Below are 19,009 nucleotides of genomic sequence, written 5' to 3' on the forward strand. Positions count from 1 at the left end.
CCAATTCTTGACCTTCTTTAGATCATAGACCATTAGAAGTGTTTTGTAACTATGACCAAAAAAGGAAAGATCAAAATGAGAAATTAAAGGGCCCCCTAAAAAGCTATTGAAAGTTAGCAACAAAAAATCTTTAGAACAAAACTCCAAACATACCAAAATATTAAATTCTAATGCATATTTTCTAAATAGTAAGCACAAGAATAAATTACTTTCACTATATTTAATTAGTCCGTTTTATGTGCTATCATAAGAGACCTGTAATTGTCACAGAAGTGTGTATTTACAAAGCACTCACGTGCATTAAGGGATTTTTCTCGGAGAGTCCTTTCGGTTTGAATCTGCAAAGAGCATTTATAATTCTAAGTATGTCAAAGTCCTTAAAATGGATGCTTAATATTTCCTCATATTTTTATATTTATTTAGATATCTTTCAAAGTTTAATCGTTAATATTTTTTATTTTATCCTAATTAGGTCCAATTTCCTTTTTCATATCACTCTTACCTGATATTATCTGCAAAATATACTGTAAAAAACAAACTAAATTCATTAGCATGATAAATACTTAAAGAAAAGGAAAACTAGCTCTTTTAAAATGATGAAGTTAGGCCTTACCAGGTAGTATTGGTGAAGATGTTAGCACAGTAGAAAATCTCTACGTATATGGTACGAGTGTAAATCGGTAAATGAACTTGAAGGATAATTTGGCAATATCTAGCAAGGCTGAAGACGCACATGCCCTATGCCCATGAGTTGAAGGAGATAATATATGAGAACATTCCTTACCATGTTGTTTGTAATTAAACAGAAAATAACATAAATACCCTTCGATAGGAGAACACATATTTTTACAAGTTAATAATACAAATAGCAGTTAAAGTGAATAAACCAGAGCTCTGTGTCAATATGTATAAATCTAAAAAACAAAACTTTAAGTGAAAAAAAAGCAAATTGTATAAAGTTACATAAAGAATGATACAATGTACCTGTAGATTGGAAACTTGCAAACAATACTGTATAGTTTAAGGATACACACTTTACGGTCAAACTATGAAAACATGAAAGGAATGAATAATGCCAATTCAGGGTAATGATGACCATTGGGAAGGAGAGAGGTACACCATTTATGTCTGGAATGTTCTCTTTATTTTTTGGTATACCAAGTTCATGGTGTTATTTACTATCCATTTTGTACAACTGAAAATATTTCATAATAGAAAAAAAAATCTCTTTTAGGTTATTATTTCTATAGTACTTCTTGCCCAAAGTAAAACTATTCACTTGATAGGGAGTTAATCCTCTGGGCCTTAAATATGAAAAACCTACTTTGTTAGTTTATTTACCTCAGTAGTCATTTTTATTTGCGTGAAATGCACAAAACTTGAAAAGGTAGTAATGTAACTGAAATACCACTACTGAAAAATATTTCATAGTATTCCAATGATCTCCCATCAATGTGGCTACTAGGAATGCAAAGAGGGTGTGTCTTTTCATCACTTTACCCTTCCTTAGCTTTATTTCTGGGGACGGCATAGCAGTCTAGCACACATATGTACCAAAGCAGACGTAAGAAATTATTTTTGAGTGACATGATACAAATGAATTTAGAGAATAGCCAAACAGATGAAGTTTGTCTCTTGTACCAGTATTCTTATGTTTTCCCTACCCCCGTCAAACTCTTCCTTCTTAAAGTTTAAGCAGTGATAGTCTTCAGACTTGTACACTTCCAAATACTCCATCTTCTAAAATTATCACCCTCTTGCCAGGAACTGAAGCTCAATGGTGTGAGTTAAGTGGAAGATTTCCCAGGAGAACAGAACTCAGCATTGTATAAGGATTGTATACAGTGTATATGAGACAGGACACCTTGGGATACACACTATGAATCTGATGAGTTTAATGAACTAGTTAGCATGCCAAGCAATTGTTCTCTTAGTAGTAAAATTGGAAATTGGACCAGGTAAATTCTAAGATCTTTTCCAGCTCTAAAATTTGCATAATTCTACTTTATTTCGCCACTCTGCAACATTCTAAGATATTACCAGATAGTGGTAAGTAAACATGGCAGACGAGACAGAAATTTAAGAGTATGAGCACAAAATCTTTTTTAAAAGAACTTGCATTTAGGAACAGATAAATGACACAAAAGATACTGAACAACACAATAAAATATGCGATATACCGTTAATTCTTCAAAGAGATTTTCTATTATTAAATGCCATATATTGGGTACCTTTATCTATATCGCTTCTAAGTCTTAGAATACTGATAAACAAGTATAAATTATCCCTATTTTATGTTGATAAAACAAAGGCTAAGATAAATCTAGGACAATATTAAAGTTAGCCAGATAACAGGATGCAGAGCTATAGTTTAATTCAGGTTCTCTGGAAACACTGAAGTACACCGCCTGTATTACACAACGCTCTCTACTTGATCTCTTAAACTTATTTTTAAATAAGAAAAGTAATCTGAGATTACATGCTTATTGCTATTACATATGAACTATAGCAAATATAAGAGTGAAAGCAAGGTACCCCTTCCTAACCTCTTTCACCTCGGCATTCCCATCTTCTTCCTTCACAATTTGGGATTATGCTACTTATATTCTGTGACTGTTTTTAAAGGGAGAAAAATATCTTGTGGTTATTTCCTATCTGTTTGTATAAACCTATCTCAATATTCTATGCCATAATTTATTTAAGCGTTTCCTTATTTTTGGACAAAGTTGTTTGCAACTTTTTCTTATAAACAATGCTGTAATGAACATTTTTGTATTTGTCATTTTGGCGTCCCTTGCAAATATTGCTGTAGGACAGTTTCCTGGATGGGAGGTGCTGTGTCCTTAGATCTCATGAACTGCAGCAAATTCTGTTCTCACTCATTCTGAATTTAATTATTTAATTTTCCTGTTCTCTTTCCTCCCTCCCTCCCTTCCTCTCAACCTTCCTTCTTTTCTTCGTGAAGGTTTTTCTCTGAGGTATGCTTTCTTGCTAATTTCTGCCTCAATGTCTCCAACTCTTTAAAAATTGCTTGGGATAAATTGTTACTTCGGAAATTTTATCCTAAAATTTAACGTTAAAAACTGACTATAGAGCAAAACAGTGTTGTGTGTTAATGGCTTACAATTCATTATTATATGAACAAGATCCAACCAAAAAAAATGTTTTAATTTGTTTTATCTTACGGGCATTATGGAGAATTTAAAAATGAGGATTTTCCCTTGGGTGTACAATATCCATTGTAGATGTAAGTTTCTTTGAATTCACAGAATTTTGGAAATGATTTGGAAATTAAAGAGAAAGAACATAGTGGAAGTAATGGAAACGAAGTAGATTTTTGAGTCAGATTTGTTTGAATTTTAGCTCTGCCATCCATTGGTTTTTGGCTTTGGAGGAATCGTCTTAATTTTACTGTATTTAAAGTAAGAGTAATAATCACAACGATAACAATAATAATATTAAATGGCTTTCTAATTTGGTCTCAGGCAGCATTCTCCAAAGTGATTTCACTTAAACCTTGAAAAAAAATGTTCCAAGGTCAAGTTAATATAAGAACTCTGGGGTAAAGAGTTTTGCAGTTTCTTATTTTCACTCTAGATTTCCTTGGATGATTTAATATGTGAATATGTTTTGGGAATCTGAAAATCACGAAAGAGTTTGAAGCAGTACCTGAATTATCTAATTGCTAAATCCTGTTTTTTGAAAGGAACATTTTAGAGGACTTGAGCTACAAATAACCTATTTTGGGGAAATACCTGTTTAAGATTTAAAAATAATGCATAGAAAATTTCTGGAATATAATAGATACTCAATGGTTTCTATTACAATTATAAATCAACTTTTAAAATATAAAACAAAGGGCAAGAAAGGAGAGCTAAAGGTCTTCAGAGAAGAGGAAATGCAAAGAAAAATACTTACTAAAGAACCCCTCTCCCAAAAAGTTTTAGGAGGAACCTTACCCAATAAATATGCTTTAAAATGTAGCAAAGAGTTAGAGAGTTTAGAAAGTGAATGCCAGAAGTATTAGTTTTCAACACAGACACATTGAATTTCTCCTGTCTTTTCCATCATGGTCCCATGTGTGAGCACATCAGCCTGAGAGTAAAGAGCTGTAAATAGTCTGTAAGCACAAAAAACAAAGTATTAGAATGATGGCCTCAACGACAAGCAGCAGGGCAGACATTATGAAAACAGGCATGTGGAGAATGGGATATTGAAAAAACGAATTGGTAGGTGCTATTTATTCCTAGGGTTTGGTATATTCGTTTTGTTTTGTTTCACACATTGACAAATTCTGATGAAATAATGATCTCTGTTGATAATTTATTAATTCAGGGCATTTGCTTTGAATACAGTAGGAGTCTATAGATTATTTCCGGTAACTTTTAATTGTCTGGTGCTTCTGATATTATTCTATTGATTGCACTTTTCCATTGTGTGTCCCAAAGGCAGAGAAGGGCAAACAGCAATCATGAAATATGAATGAGATGCCTCATTAACCTTTGGGCTTTTGAGGACGTGGCAGCATCTAATCTGTGTCATCGGCAAGCAAAGCCTGGAAGCACTGTGGGGGGTTGAGGAGAGACAGGAAGGACAGTTTACTTTGTGGTTGGTAAACTCCTCTATGCCGAGTGCTGGCGTGGTGTCTGCTCTGACACCACAGGATCCCGCATTAAACTAGAGATGCTGAGATTTGAGCAAACATCAATGCAATGTAGAAAGCTTGATGAAATTCAGAACATCAGGCTCATTTTCAAAGATTCTGATTCACCAGCCGAGGGTGGATTTCAGGAAGCTGCCTTGTAACAAGCGCCCGGCTGATCTGGATGAAAGTGATCCGTGGAACACACTTTGAGGGACATCACATGAGACCCACTCACCAAAGAGGGATTAAGCTGACAAAATTTAGATTCCTTGTGGTTTTTACTAGAACCTGTAGAACTGTTTTTATTTTCATATATTTTTCATGTGGAATATATTTCCAATCAAAGTCTGTGATATTTGGATTATGGCTTTTATTTCTATATCATCAGAAGCTACTTTGTCAACAAAGAGGTTGTCATTTAGACTATTTAGGGCTTTTTTTCTCCAGAATTTATAGTAGCCTTCCAGTTGTATAGCCATAATTATATGATATAAATAGATACTGTCCACTTACAGCGAGATAACTCAAAAATTTAAAGTTTTCAAATGTTAACAAAAATGCTATGTGATTCTGGAAGTTGCCCATGTATGATATCAAAGTAAATAATAGATAGCACTATTACAATTTCATGAGGTGGTAAATAGACCAAAATAACAGCTCAGGGAGAAGGGAAGTCCAGTTTTGTAGTGAGCCAGTAGAAATGCTTAAAGAATGTGAAAGGGAAAATTGTTTCCAATCGTCTGCCTTGAAGCAACTCTCTCTTCCCTTCTGGTTCCTTCAGAAACCACCCATGGCATCTTGGACTAACGGAGACTGGGGTGGTGAATGATTGGACTCAGTATCTCCATCCTACTTTCTATTTTCTTTGTCCTCACGAATCCCACCGATTCCATTGCTTTTCCTTTTATAGCCCAAAGCTTAGTTAATTCCACGTGTAACAGCTACTTTCTCATCCCACCAACACACTGTGACTGTTGTCTTTAATCCCCTACTTCCCTGCCTCCTTTACACTCTGCTTCAGGCCTCAGGAAAATCTAGAATCACCTTTATCTTTCTTTTCAGTTGAGAAGGTCAGAGAATAACTTAACACGATTGTTGAACGTAAAAATTATGACAGAGAGCTACATTATAACAAGAAAAAGAAAAGTCATACATTTTGAAATGTTAGATGTAATAATGGTTATAAGCAAAAGAGTGTCATCAGGATATAAAAGGTCTTGAAAATGTTCAGAACATTTTAAGAATTCCTAAAATGGTTCCCATCTACCAGCTCATTCTCCACTAATTAAAATTACTTTGCCTCGAGGAGCTGCTTTCAGGATGAACTATGTTTGATTAGATAAGCTATATTCAATTCTATTATTTTTCAGTTTTATTCAATTTCAGAGTTGTAGTGCTTGGTTTTTCACACACACACCCCAACACGTACACACCGACATAGACATTTTGGTTTGTTTGAATACATTAAATTCAGGATAAACCAGGTTTTCTTGGGGGAAATTGAGAGATTTTGCTTCAATTGAAAACATTGACTCTCCAGGAAAAAACCGTTCTAGTTCTAAAAACTGTCTTATAGTGAATTTCTGAACACAAAATAGGAAAAAACCCTGAGAGGAGAGGAAAGGACATGAGAAGTCATCTAACCCAGCTCCCTCATTCTACAGAAATTGGGGATTAGAAAGGTTAAGGTCACATCACTAATTAGTGGCAGAGCCGGCAGTAGAACCCATTTCTTCTAATGTGGTTTCTTTATAACATGCTGGATATTTGTACATTGGGATTGTCTATAGAGGAACTATGTTAATTAATTGTTTAATGCATGCATCAAACATGTATTATGTTATGACCATGTGCAAGAGTCTGTGGTAAACATCTGAAATACCAAGATTGGGAAAACAAAATAGTTTCAGCTCTCATGTTTTTCACGATGAGATTTATAGTATTATTTTCTTCAGAAAGAAGTAATCTCTATCTGAGTGTATTTGTTCTCAAGCAGCCACTCCCACAGTCCAATAATGAATGAATCCATGTTCAGACAAAACTATAACAGAACCCTGTGCCTTGAGGCTACTGTAGAGATTTTTGATCTTGCTCAATAGTCTCTTTTAAAAATCATTTGATGAGTTAATTAATAACCCACCTTATTCCAGAAATACTGTAGTTACATATAAGCCAATTCTTTTTCTTCCTTTTTATAAAAGTCTAGTGTAGCCTGGGAGACCTTTGGAGGAACTGATTCAGAAGGTTTAATGTAAAAGTTTTCAAATTTAGTCATTCATTTAACAAATACTTACCAAGTGCCTGGTTCATTGCAGGGACTTTTCTATTTGTGAAAAAGACAAATAATCCCTGTCTCCATGGAGCTTGTATCCTAGAGGTGGGGGTAAATTAACAAATAAGGAAAAACATAAATAAGCAAACAGAGTTAGTTTCAGATTCTGATAATTGTGTGAAGTAACTAAGCAAGGTAATATGGTAGAGGGAAGGAGAACTGAGGGAGAAATCTGCTTTGGATTGGAGGTTAAGAATGGATCTCCAAGAGCTGACGTTAAAGCTGAGATGTGAATTAGAAGAAGAAACCAACCAAATAAAGACCTGGGAAAAAAGAAGCTCCCGGAATTTGATGGCAAGTGCAGCAGCATGAAATGGGAGAGAATGTGGTGTACTAAGAACTGTGTGGCTATACTCAGTGAGTAATGAGATGAGCTTGGACACAGAAGCAGAAGAAATATCATGCAAAGTCTTATAAGACATGGAAATGAACTTAAATTTTATCTTAAGTGTTATAGAGGCCACTGGAAAGTTTTTTTTTAAAAAAATAGGTACTGCAAAATATACTCTTTCTGTGTACAGTCCTGTGGATTTTGGCAAGTGAATGAAGTCATGTATTGATCACCATAGTCATGAAACAGAACACTTTCCTCATCCCCCAAATAGCTCACACTGCCCATGTGCAGTCAACTTCTTCCTTCTCTTTCCCTCTGGTAACCACTGATGTTTCCCCACCTATAGTTTTGCCTTTTCCAGAATACCATATAAATGGAGTCATACAATATGAAGCCTTTGGAATACGGCTTCTTTTACTTGGCATAATGCATTTGAAATTCATCCATGTTGAGGGAATCTAGTCCATTCCTTTTGATTGCTGAGTAATGTTGCTTGAATGGATGCTGGAGTTTATCAGTTTACCATTTGAAGAATATGTGAGTTATCTCCAGTTTTTGGAGTTTAAAAACTATGAATATTCAGGTAAAGGTATTTGTATGAACATAGTTTTCATTTCTAGGTAAATATCTAGAAATGGGATTGCTGGGTCATATGGTAAGTATATGTTTAACTTTTAAGAAAAGGTCAAACTATTTTCCAAAGTAGATGTAGCATTTTGCATTCCCACCAGCAATGTATGAAAGTTACAGTTGCTCTTCATCCTTCCAAGTACATGGCATTTCCAATTAAAATAAAAATTAGCCACTCTAAAAAGTGGTTGGTGGTATCCGCATTGTGGTTTTAACTTATGTTAACAATATCGAGCATCTTTTTATATGCTTATTTGCCATCAAGAGATCTTCTTTGGGGAAATGTCCAAATTTTTGGCACATTTTTTATTGGATTGTTTGTCTTCTTATTGTTGAGTTTTGAGAGATTTTTAAGTTTTAAAGACTTTCATTGACTTGTCTTCAAGTTTATTGATTTTACTTTCAATTATATCTTGTCTACAAAGGCATTCTTCATTGCTGTTACTGTTTTTCACTTCCAGCATTTTTTCTTCTTTCTTTCTCTCTCTCTCACACCCTTCCTCCTTCCCTCCTTTCTTTCCTTCCTTCCTTCAGTTCACTCTCTGGTGACATTTCCCATCTGATCTTCATTTAATGAAAGTATTTTGGAGATATTAATGTATTAGTCATAGTTATTTTAAATTCCCTGTCAGATAGTTCCAGCATCTGTGTCGTATCTGGGTATGGTTGTATTGATTGCTCTGTCTTTTGGCAATATGTTGCTCCCTGTTGCCTTTTTATATGCCTCATAATTTTGGTTGAAAGCTGGATATTTTGTATAGGACCATAGAGACTGAGATAAATAGGTTTTACGCCTAGTAATAGCTATGCCTTTCCTTCCACATCTGAAGGGTTCAAAATCATGAACTTGAAGTTTGCTTAGCATTTTTGTGTTATATGCATGAGAGTGATGCTCTTTCCAGGTATTCACATCCTGAAAAGAAACCCAAAGTCCATGTTGGAATGTTTTAAGCAGAGAAATTACATGATTTGATTGATTGCTATTATAAAAATTATACTGACTCCTGAGTGTTGGCTGGATCGGAGGAGGTCAAAAGTAGAAATAGGAGCACCAATTAATTTAAGAGACTATTGTAGTAGTTAAGGGGACAAATGACCATGGTTTGGGCTCAGCAACATATTATCTGCAGAATGTTGGCCTATTTCTGAAACTGAGTTAAAATACTGCATAGGACTGTTAAATACAAGCTAGTTGAATGTTGAGGGACATCTGCCAAAAAACATGATTTCATTTTTAGAATAGTTGATCTGCAGCTCTTATTCACAGCAATAATTACAAAAGAGTCTGTTAGAATCACTCCTAATTAATGAAAATAAAACCATGGCACCTGTCCCAAATAGGATTATATCAATTCCTCCTCTGCATCCCCCTAGGGGCTGCCTATGGCATTTCAAATGGGATTCAAACACTGTCCAGGGTTTCAGCCCCTGTCTACCTCTCTGCACTCATCTTCTGTTATTCTTCTTCTTGTTCACTAAGCTCCAGTCGCGCTAGCATTCTTCCCAGGCTTTCAACACTGCAAGCTGATTATTGCTTCAGAATCCTTGCTGTAACCAATCCTTTTGCCTGGGCCATTTATAACTCTGACTAAAGATGCTGAGATTTGTAATATATCAGGAAGGAAATGGATATAAAATTTCAATGAAACATCTCATTAGCTAATAAAGCTATAATCTGGAAAGAATTATGCATTGCCCTTTAGGCAACATTCTTTATCCAGCTATAGATGACCATGAACATATTGTTGATGAAAGTAAACAATCTGGCAAGAATCAATTAGATCCATCAGTGACAGTGGTTCCTGAACCATTCTGGATCTTCTCCAACTGCTTTATTTAGTGGGGCTGTTTTGAAGATAGAGTAAACTGTGTAATACAAGAGACTGTTACTGGGGCTTAATCAGAATGCATTCTGCAGACTAGTTTCGGACAGTTGACCTGGGCTTGAAAATTTGGGAAAATAATAGTCCCTGTTTTATACAGTGATCGCACTCATCTTTCTTATCTCTATTTTGTTTCAGGATCTGTTCTTATTCTTGACCCTCCTGGATAAAATCAAGATTTCCCAGAGGATGTATTACGGCAATAAAACTGAACATTTTTATATTTGGTAAGAGCCAAGGTTGCTTCTTCCAATGATTGTTTCACTTGTGCCCTGCCCCACCCCACTTCTCATACTGGAGCATAAGGGTTTAATATTTATGGCTAATGACTGGGGTGGGTATGGGCTCCTAAGTGGCACAGGTTGGGCTTCCAGATAAAATCCAAAACACTCAGGTAAATTTGAATCTCAGATAAACAACAAATGCTTTTGTAGTAAAATCATGTTCCAAATATTTAGAGAAAAATATTTATAGTAAAAAAGTAGAGAAAGAGTTCATTTCTCTTTGGGGTAAAATATTTTCCAACAGTTATAAAAATCAACCAAAATAAGAAATTTTTAACAAACAAAATATATTCATTGTTTATCTAAAACTCAACTTTAACTGGGAGTCTTGTACTTTTACAGATTTTGCTAAATCTGGCAACTCTAGCCATATTCACCATCTAGCCTGGCTTCAAGACTCTTATCAAGTAAGAATCCTTTAAGTTTAGCTTTCTGTTATTTCATTAAAATGTTTATTGCATAAATTATATTGTGAAACCAAGACTCTAAATCAATGTCAATTAAAAAAAATAATTTATGACTATGCTGTTCCAAGAAATCAAATGTTTAGATTTCCCATGTTCCCTTGTAGATCTTGCCCATGGTCACACATAATTTCAATATAGACATAATCATTCTGTAGAACTTGTCATATCTCACTTTTTCAATTAACATTATATTATAAACATTTTTCACTTTGCTAAAGAGTTTTTATCTTTTTAACTTTAACAACTCCATGTTTTATGATTTACACTATTTAACAAAAAATTTATTTTAGATATTCTGGTCCTTTATACTTTATACTATTGTAAATAATTGTATACAATAATAGTGCATTCTGTTGTGTTATTTTGAATGTTTTTATGCATGTGGTTTGTTTTTAACTTTTGGATAATGTATTTAGAATATCAAGAAATGTAAATATTTGATCAAGGGTTATAGCCATTTTAATAACTCTTTCCAGATTACCTCCTAAAGTGTTATGCTAATTTTCACCTGTCCCTGCCTTATATGAGTTTTGGTTCATATATATACTTTTTATATGTAGACTCACTGATTTTACGTATTTTTTTTGGTAATTATTGTTTTAAAATTTTTATCAAATCAACTTTTTGGATTTAAATACTTTTATTTACATTTTGATGCAGTGTGTATTAAAATATCTGATATATTTATAAAAATTTTCTCAAGAAGTTGTCTTTTTATTTTGATTTTTTGTCTAAATGCTAAATATTTTTGTATTCAATCATTTACCTTCAAAGCTAAGAAAGTTATCTTTTAAAATATTAGATAAATATTAAATTTATCTTCTAGTGATTTAGAATTTTAATTTTCATGTTTAACCATTCAATTTTTCTGGAATTTATTTTAGTATGAACTCCTTTATCTCAATGCTATTTTTCAAATGCAAAAATATTTCTGCAGAGTTTAGAAAAATAATGTTTTGAAAGTAAGAGGAGGTTTTTTTGACATAAAGGAGATGTGGCTTGAATGTGCAACAGTAATTTGGAAATGGGAATCTATCATACATGATGACAGACTTACTAAGAGGAAGTGAGTAAAAATGAAAAATCCAAGGGAGATTTTTATTTGCAGTAGGATTAAAAAAAAATCCAGGTATAAAAATTATATCAGCATTCTCAGGGAATCTTTCCAGAAGCAACCCATTCTACACTGAGATTTAAAGACAATTTCTTGATTAATGCGCTTCCCTAAATGTCAGTGAGAATTAGCCTAAATGGAGGCCATTATTAGAAAAGTTAATAATTTTTAGAGCTATGGAAGGGTAAAAAAGAAAAGGAAAAATTATGATAGAACCTAGAAAAATTGTAATTGTTGAGTATGAATGTTTTTTTAGCATTATGGTACATACGTAGTTTCCTTCCTTCTTTCCTTCCTCTCTCCCTCTATTTAATATTTATTGAGAGCCACCTACAAGTCAGTATTTGAAGGTACGTAAATGATAGATAGAGTCTTTACCTTCAGAGACCTCATCCCTAGTTAGAGAAAGGCAGGGCATGGAGATTTATAACATGGTAAAATAAACATAAACACTTAGATATGGGCAGAAGAAGAGAGTTCACTAAGAAGGCTTTGGGGAGGTTATGCCCCACCAGAGCTTTGACAGATATGCAGGAATTATGCAGGAAAGAAGGGTAAATCTGATCCCTATTATTCTATCTTGCTCAGAAGCCTAGTATCACTTTTATGATCAGAAAACTGAGTTAAAATAATCTTCCTTATTTTCCCTGTGTTTTTATTCACTGGTTAGCTTTGTTTTTAAAATATTTTCTCTCCCTTCTAGGCAAAGAGATAGGGCTGAATGAAGATGACTGATCTGAGATTAGTGGACAGAGACTTTTCTCATCACAAATAAACGTATTCACTTTCTAATATACAAATCATTTTTTAAAATTTTGTTGTTGAGTCAATGAGTACATGACTATTTTATGTGGATTAAAATATAGTTTCTATACAGGCAAAAACCGTAAGTGGAATTTTGGGTACAGATTCAACATTTGATGGCCAAATGAATCTCCTTTCTTCCTCACAGTATCACCTGCTTTGTGGGCTCTAGCCTGGTTACAGAAACCCCAGAGGAAAACATACCTTCAGCGCAGAAAAAAAGAACATTTGATCAGCTTGGGTTAAGGGACTCTGCTATTCTATCAATGACTGAGAGAAAAAGAAAATGTAATCTTTGCCTAAGAAAGAGAGCTGAGAGTTATAGTTTGAAAAAAGACTTGAGGGAGGGGAAGATGTTGTAAACTAAAAAGAACTCTGTTTTAAATCCCATGTTGAACAAATGAACAGATATGGAAAAGGGACGAGTGTTGAACAGGGAGGTTATACGAATGAATACTTCATGAGCTTTGCTGATCAAAAGGTAGCTCTTCATTTTAACCTACTGGCAGAATTGAGAATACTGCAACTCAAAAAAAAAAAATCTTTTTCAAGATATTTGGACTTGAGTAAAATATGAAACAGTTTTTCCATTACAGTTCTCTGTTAGGGCAAATGGATTCATTTGGACTCAGCCTCATATTCCTTGAAGTTTTCAGGTCCATTTTATTGACACGTGGTCCTTATCTTCCAAATCAAAAAGAACAAAGGGCAGTCTATCTCCATTAGTTATGAAATTCTGCGTGTGGAAGAGGCATAAATGAGTGCTCCGTTATTTTTTTTTCTTGAAGCAATAACGCACTGTAGAAACATCACTAGCAATGAACACAACCCAGTACAGTTTCCTGCTGTATAGTGGCATTCAAAGGTTTCGCAAATGAATAAATATGCAAATGAATGCTAATAAAACACGAGTTCATTTCTTTGAGTTAATTATCATGTTCATCATCCAGAAACTTTATCTTTTTATTTAGGTTCATAAAAAAATTGTTAGGTTACATAAAGTCCAATGTAATATCCCGAGGACTTTATTAGACATTTCACCTTATTTGGAAACTATCATTTAAAACTGTATTATGTTTAAAATAATCACTTTAATTTTTTTCTAGGAAAAATTATGTAGGTGACTGATGATAATCTTTCCCCAAAGCTTAATTAACATATGGTGTAGCTATTTTAGTTTTGAAATATAAAATGAAATGGTTTTGATGTTTTTTTACATTTTATTGATTATCTGTTATTACTTGGATTCATTTTTCATTAGGCAGTTATTGAGTGATTCATTGTAGTCATATTTTCTACTGCAAGTTCATTATTATGACTGGACTCTCTAGGGAGCGGTAATTTGGTCAAGGATCTATCCCTTAAAGATGGAAACAATGATGTTCCATTTACTTTGCTGGTCAGAAGATACACGTATTAGCAGTTCTATTGACTCTTTTTTTAAATAAAAGCTTTATTGAGACATAATTCACATACTGTAAAATTCATACTTTTAAAGTATATCATTGTCACTTTTAGTATATTCACAAAGTTATGAACTCTAGAACATTATCACCCCCAAAAGAAAATTCATGCCCATTAGCAGTCACCTCTCATTCTTCCCCACCTCCCGCCCCTGGCAATCACTTTCTGTGTCTATGGATTTGCCTATTCTTGAAATTTCGTATAAATGAAATCATATATACGAATATATGGCCTTTTGTATCTGGCTTCTTTCACTTGGCATAATGTTTTCAAGGTTCATCTATGTTGAGGCATGGATTAGTACTTCATTCCTCTTTATGGCCAAATGGTATTCTATTACATGGAATTAACAAGGTTCTAAGGGAGGATTTTAAAGAAACTATAATCTCATTTCTTTTCTTTTTTTTTTTTGCTAAGGAAGATTAGCTCTGAGATAACACCTGTGCCAGTCCTCCTCTATTTTGTATGTGTGTCACCACCACAGCATGGCTATTGAGTGGTGTAGGTCCACACTCAGGATCCAGGCCTTGAACCTGGGCCGCCAAAGTGGAATATACCGAATTTAACCACTATTCCAAGGACTGGCCCCTATAATCTCATTTCTAAGATGAGATGTATTGGCTATGCTTATATATTACATATTTTCTTTTTGGAGTTGAAGGAAAATGTGATGGTCTGGGGCTTTCAAAGAGTCAGAAGAGATGTGATGCAAAGTATAGTTGGGGTAATTATCCTTGAGCAGATGAGAAAATACTTCATCTTGTGAGAGGGAGAGAAGAAGGTGTGGGTGGGAGAGAAACAAAAGGGCAGGAAATTGAGATGTTTGTAGCCTGATGGCCTCTATTTCTCTGTTATACAGGAAGCTTGATGCTTCTCTGAGGATGGAAAAAAGAGAGTTGAGTGTGAGACTTTGAAATAATTGTTGTAAGGAAACATGGAGGGGCCAGTTGAGGCTATCATCCACACATTTAGAGTGGAACTAATTTGCCTAGTTTTGAGTTTTTATCCAGCAAAACTCAGCATCCAGTATTGGGGATAAAGAAGAAATATTACTGAGTTTCTATTTTTGTGTTGTTTTTAGTATTGTGGAAGGACTCAGTTACAGGGATTTGAGATTATCGGCAAACATTAATCCTACGGAGCTTCATGGAACCTAGGCAAAAAGAGAAAGAAGGCAAAACATTGGAAATATGCTGATTGAGGAAAAAAATGGAAGGAATTAGAGAACTGGAGATGTCAATGACTCTAAGAACATGTGAAGTGGAGATAAGGGAATTAGAGCTCTATAGGGATTGGAAGTTGTGATCGTTGAGTTGGGCAAAGGATTAAAGGCTTCAGAGCTGTTCTGAGTGACGGCAAGGTCAACTGTGTAGCCAATGGAATGGATGACTGAAGTATAGTGCAAAGTGAAATCAGTTCAGTTGAGAAAATTAAGAATGGTGGGTATTAGGTTGAGTCAGCCAATGAACCCTGACTTTTGGTAATATATTTTAATAGGATGAACCAGCTGTCAGTCATCCTCTATAGGTTCAGTTCACGTCCTTATTCTTAGAAAGAACATTTAACTGGTCATTAGGAAACCCAGCTCCACCGCTAGCTGTTATGCATTTTTGTGAACTTCCATTCTATAAATGTCACATACCTCCTTTTAAGTGAGTAAGTTAAACCCTCTGCTTTGTAGTGTCGTCATGTTGTGTTTAAATTCTTTATGCTTAAACTTTTTTCAACTTCAGTAATCTCCTTATTGCTCTTTAATTTCTCAATACTTCAATAATGAGTTTTAATAGAATCCTTGGTTTGATTTATTTCTTCTGTCTCACTATCTTTTCTTTCTAAGCATTTCATAGCATCACAGTGGGCAATTTTACTTAGGAAAGCTATACTGGAGGTAAAAAGAGGGACTCCCCTCCCCATCTGATTGTTTACTTATTTGTAAAGCACTTTACATACAGTATTTCATTTCAACATTAAAATATACTTATGGAACGTTATTATCATCTTTATTTTATAGATGAGAAAATTGAGGTTTAGAAGTTAAATAACTGAGCCCACGTCATATAAATAGAAAGTGGCAGAGTTGCTATTCAAACCCCGGTTTGCTTGAATCCAAAGCCCATTTAAAACAAATCGCTTCACTGTGCTGTCCCAATACATGGTCAAAGATGCTTTCATGTGGGCACTAATGTATACTGTCTTGCCCCATCTCCCACAAATATTCCACGTAAGGTTATGATTTAGACTCGTTTCTTAAGACTGAGAAAATAAAATGACTATCCACTTGCACTCTGATGAACATTTCATTCAAAATGTTAATAAAAAGGGATTTGTTTAAAAAACAACATTAGGCTCATATTGTGTGGCACAAACTGAGCATTCTATGCTGAAAAATTAATGATAAAAGGTGGTACCAGCTCTCAAAGAACTTCTGTTCTATTTAGGTTAGTTAGGTAAATAAGTTCAAGAAGATATTACAGACCAGAGTAAACAATTTTGGGGTGTCTTTCCTGCTTAAAATGTTACCCATTTGTCTGAAAAGTTTCCTTTATCCACAGGGTTTGGGCACTGGCACTCAGGTGACTTTGCTGTTGAGCTATGATCGCTTGCTCCTGGGGTTCACCTAATACTATCTGGTTTAATCATTTTCCTTCTATGTGGCATTGAACTCTAAATGTCAGTGAATCTCTGCATGTGGCTGGACTGTAAAAGTAGCCACTAGAACTGTGTGGCAGTCAGATTGCAGTATGTGGGCAGAGAAAAAGATAAGACTGGTCTGCAGAGATAAAAAATAATCAAACAAAAATGAAAATGAAGCCAAGATGAGAAAGACACTCCAAAATGTTTTTTTCAGTTCAAGTTCTATTCTGAAGATGGCTATGTTCATGCTCTTTCTATTTTCTAATTACCCTTTAAAATTTGCTGGAGTTGTTTTCTGACACTGCAATCAAAAAGCCTCAAACAATACATACTGTGATTAAGGGCTTGTCCTGCATACAGAAGACAGAAAAAGGGGTCTTGTTAATTTAACATGAGTGAGGGCTGGCAGATGGGCAGGACTTCACTCAGGTTAGCTGAGTTTTAAACGACGAGCAGCATTTATCAGTTGGACAGACTGGGAATTTGGGAAGAGAATTCTACAGACTGTTGGATAGAAAAGCAAAGACCCAGAGTTTGACGTAATGATTTAGTGACTCTGTTCTTTTCTATCTGCTAATTCTTATTATCCTTAATCTGAATTATTATGTTCCTGGGAATGTAGACAGAGCACTGAAAAAATGGCTTTAAAAGAAAAAAAGCTCCAGTCATTCATTACATGGAAGTGCTGGCCTGAACCTGAGTAATGGGTTCTCATAAGGCACAAAATCCAGGAAATAAATCAGGTGACCCTAGTGAGGTGAAAGATGAGTGCATTTTGTATCTACAGGAGTGAAAACGAAAACAAAAACCTACACAGGTATTTTCCGTTCATGGCCTCTGTAGATCTAATCTTCAAGCTTTGAAATATCTTGTTTCCCTTCAGTACCTGTAGAAAACCACTCATTTTAAAATGAAATAACTTTTCAATTTACTCCACTATTGTCCTCATTGTTGAAGCTTGAAGTTCTTCTATGGGGGTCATTTGCCTCAAAGAGTGAGCTCTGTGCCTTTTGTGAACTGGGCCCTCTACCGTATTCCTACCTGACTTTCCATTTCTTATCTGTTGAGCTGTTGTTCCCAGACAAGAAGGAATGGTGGTGACTCTTCAATAGTCAGCAGTAATCTAGCTCTTGGAATGTCCAAGCTCTTGCTCTTCCACTGAGGGCAATAGCATTCCGGAATTAACTTTATTCCCAGATTTTTCTTGGTCAATACCTGGCTCTGCTACTAAAAGGAAGAACATGACTGAGCTCTCCCGGGCCCACATGATTTGTTTTTAAACAGCAAGAGCTGAACTATATAGAAGCAGCCAGAGAAGAACAATAAGATTCTGGTCTCTAATATATCTTACTTTATTTCACAGAGTATGGTGTGGCAGACAAAGTTTACTTTCACTTCTTTCCTGCCTCCAACTCATTCCTGAAGTGAGGAGCACCTTTGGAATAAATATGCAAAGATTTTTAGTAGAATAATGCAGTTGATTTATGCTGTGAAAGCCAGTCAATAAAGATCTTACATCTTACAGATGCTCTACCCTTAAGTCAGAAGATCTCATTCTATCCAGTGATTCATTGAATGGATCCGTAGCAGAGCCCCTTTGTAACTCCTTCAAGATGGAGCCTGGAGTTCTAGGGTCAAGGACAATGGTAGAAAAGGCTTAAGGAATATGAAGGAAGGAGAGAAGATGGAGAACGATTGGATTAAAGTAGATACTATTTAGGCATCAGAGGTGCATTTGCATGGACTGAAGGAGATATCTGAGTGTTCTCATTGCTCTCCGTTCCATGACTATCTAATAGCAAAGGTGTTTGTTCCTCTGTTAACGCATGGCACTGCAGGTCCTTCCAGACATTTTGGATCTGAAAATGGAATAGAACTCTGTTCTTCCATTATACAATCTCATTCCTGTCTATGTCTTCAATCTTGTTTTTACTCCTGCCCTGTAGGAATGTTCATGTTCTGGTCAAGCTGATTGGCAACCAAATAGGTAGTTCCAATGGAGATTAAGTCTGATTTAAATTGAATTTACCAGTAAGAGTGCCCAGGAGAATATCTCAGTTTTATTGACATTTTAAAGCTATTAAATTGCAAACTGTAAAATGCTTACCAATCTAATAGTAATTCACTTAAATTTGTGTTTCTTTAATGTTATGAGTTTTAACATTTTTTCGAATGTTTATGGGCTATTTATCTTCTCTGTATTTGTCTTTTGTGGTTACCTTTTCATATTCTTTATAAGATTTCCTACTGCATTTTTGTTTTCTCGCATTGTTTGGAAGAGTTTTTTATGTGTTAAGAAATGTATTTTTATCTGTCATTTTTGTTACAAATTTTTTTTTTCTAGGTTGTTTTGTCTTTTGACATTATTTATATACACCCTGGTATAAATCTACTAAGATTAATACTAGAAGATAGTAA

The 19,009-nt window shown here is 34.8% G+C and overlaps 1 long non-coding RNA gene across 1 annotated transcript; it reads right to left on the bottom strand.

Annotated features, from left to right (window-relative positions):
* Positions 1-205: 205 nt before the first annotated feature.
* Positions 206-17,723, bottom strand: LOC139082928 (uncharacterized). The gene is made up of 4 exons (XR_011539301.1): positions 17,633-17,723; positions 6,940-7,016; positions 3,960-4,120; positions 206-338 (listed from the first exon to the last, which is right to left on the bottom strand). It is a non-coding gene; the product is annotated as an uncharacterized lncRNA (long non-coding RNA).
* Between the last annotated feature and the right edge of the window lie 1,286 nt (positions 17,724-19,009).

Source organism: Equus przewalskii, chromosome 4, assembly GCF_037783145.1.
Source record: "Equus przewalskii isolate Varuska chromosome 4, EquPr2, whole genome shotgun sequence".
Taxonomy (NCBI): Eukaryota; Metazoa; Chordata; class Mammalia; order Perissodactyla; family Equidae; genus Equus; species Equus przewalskii.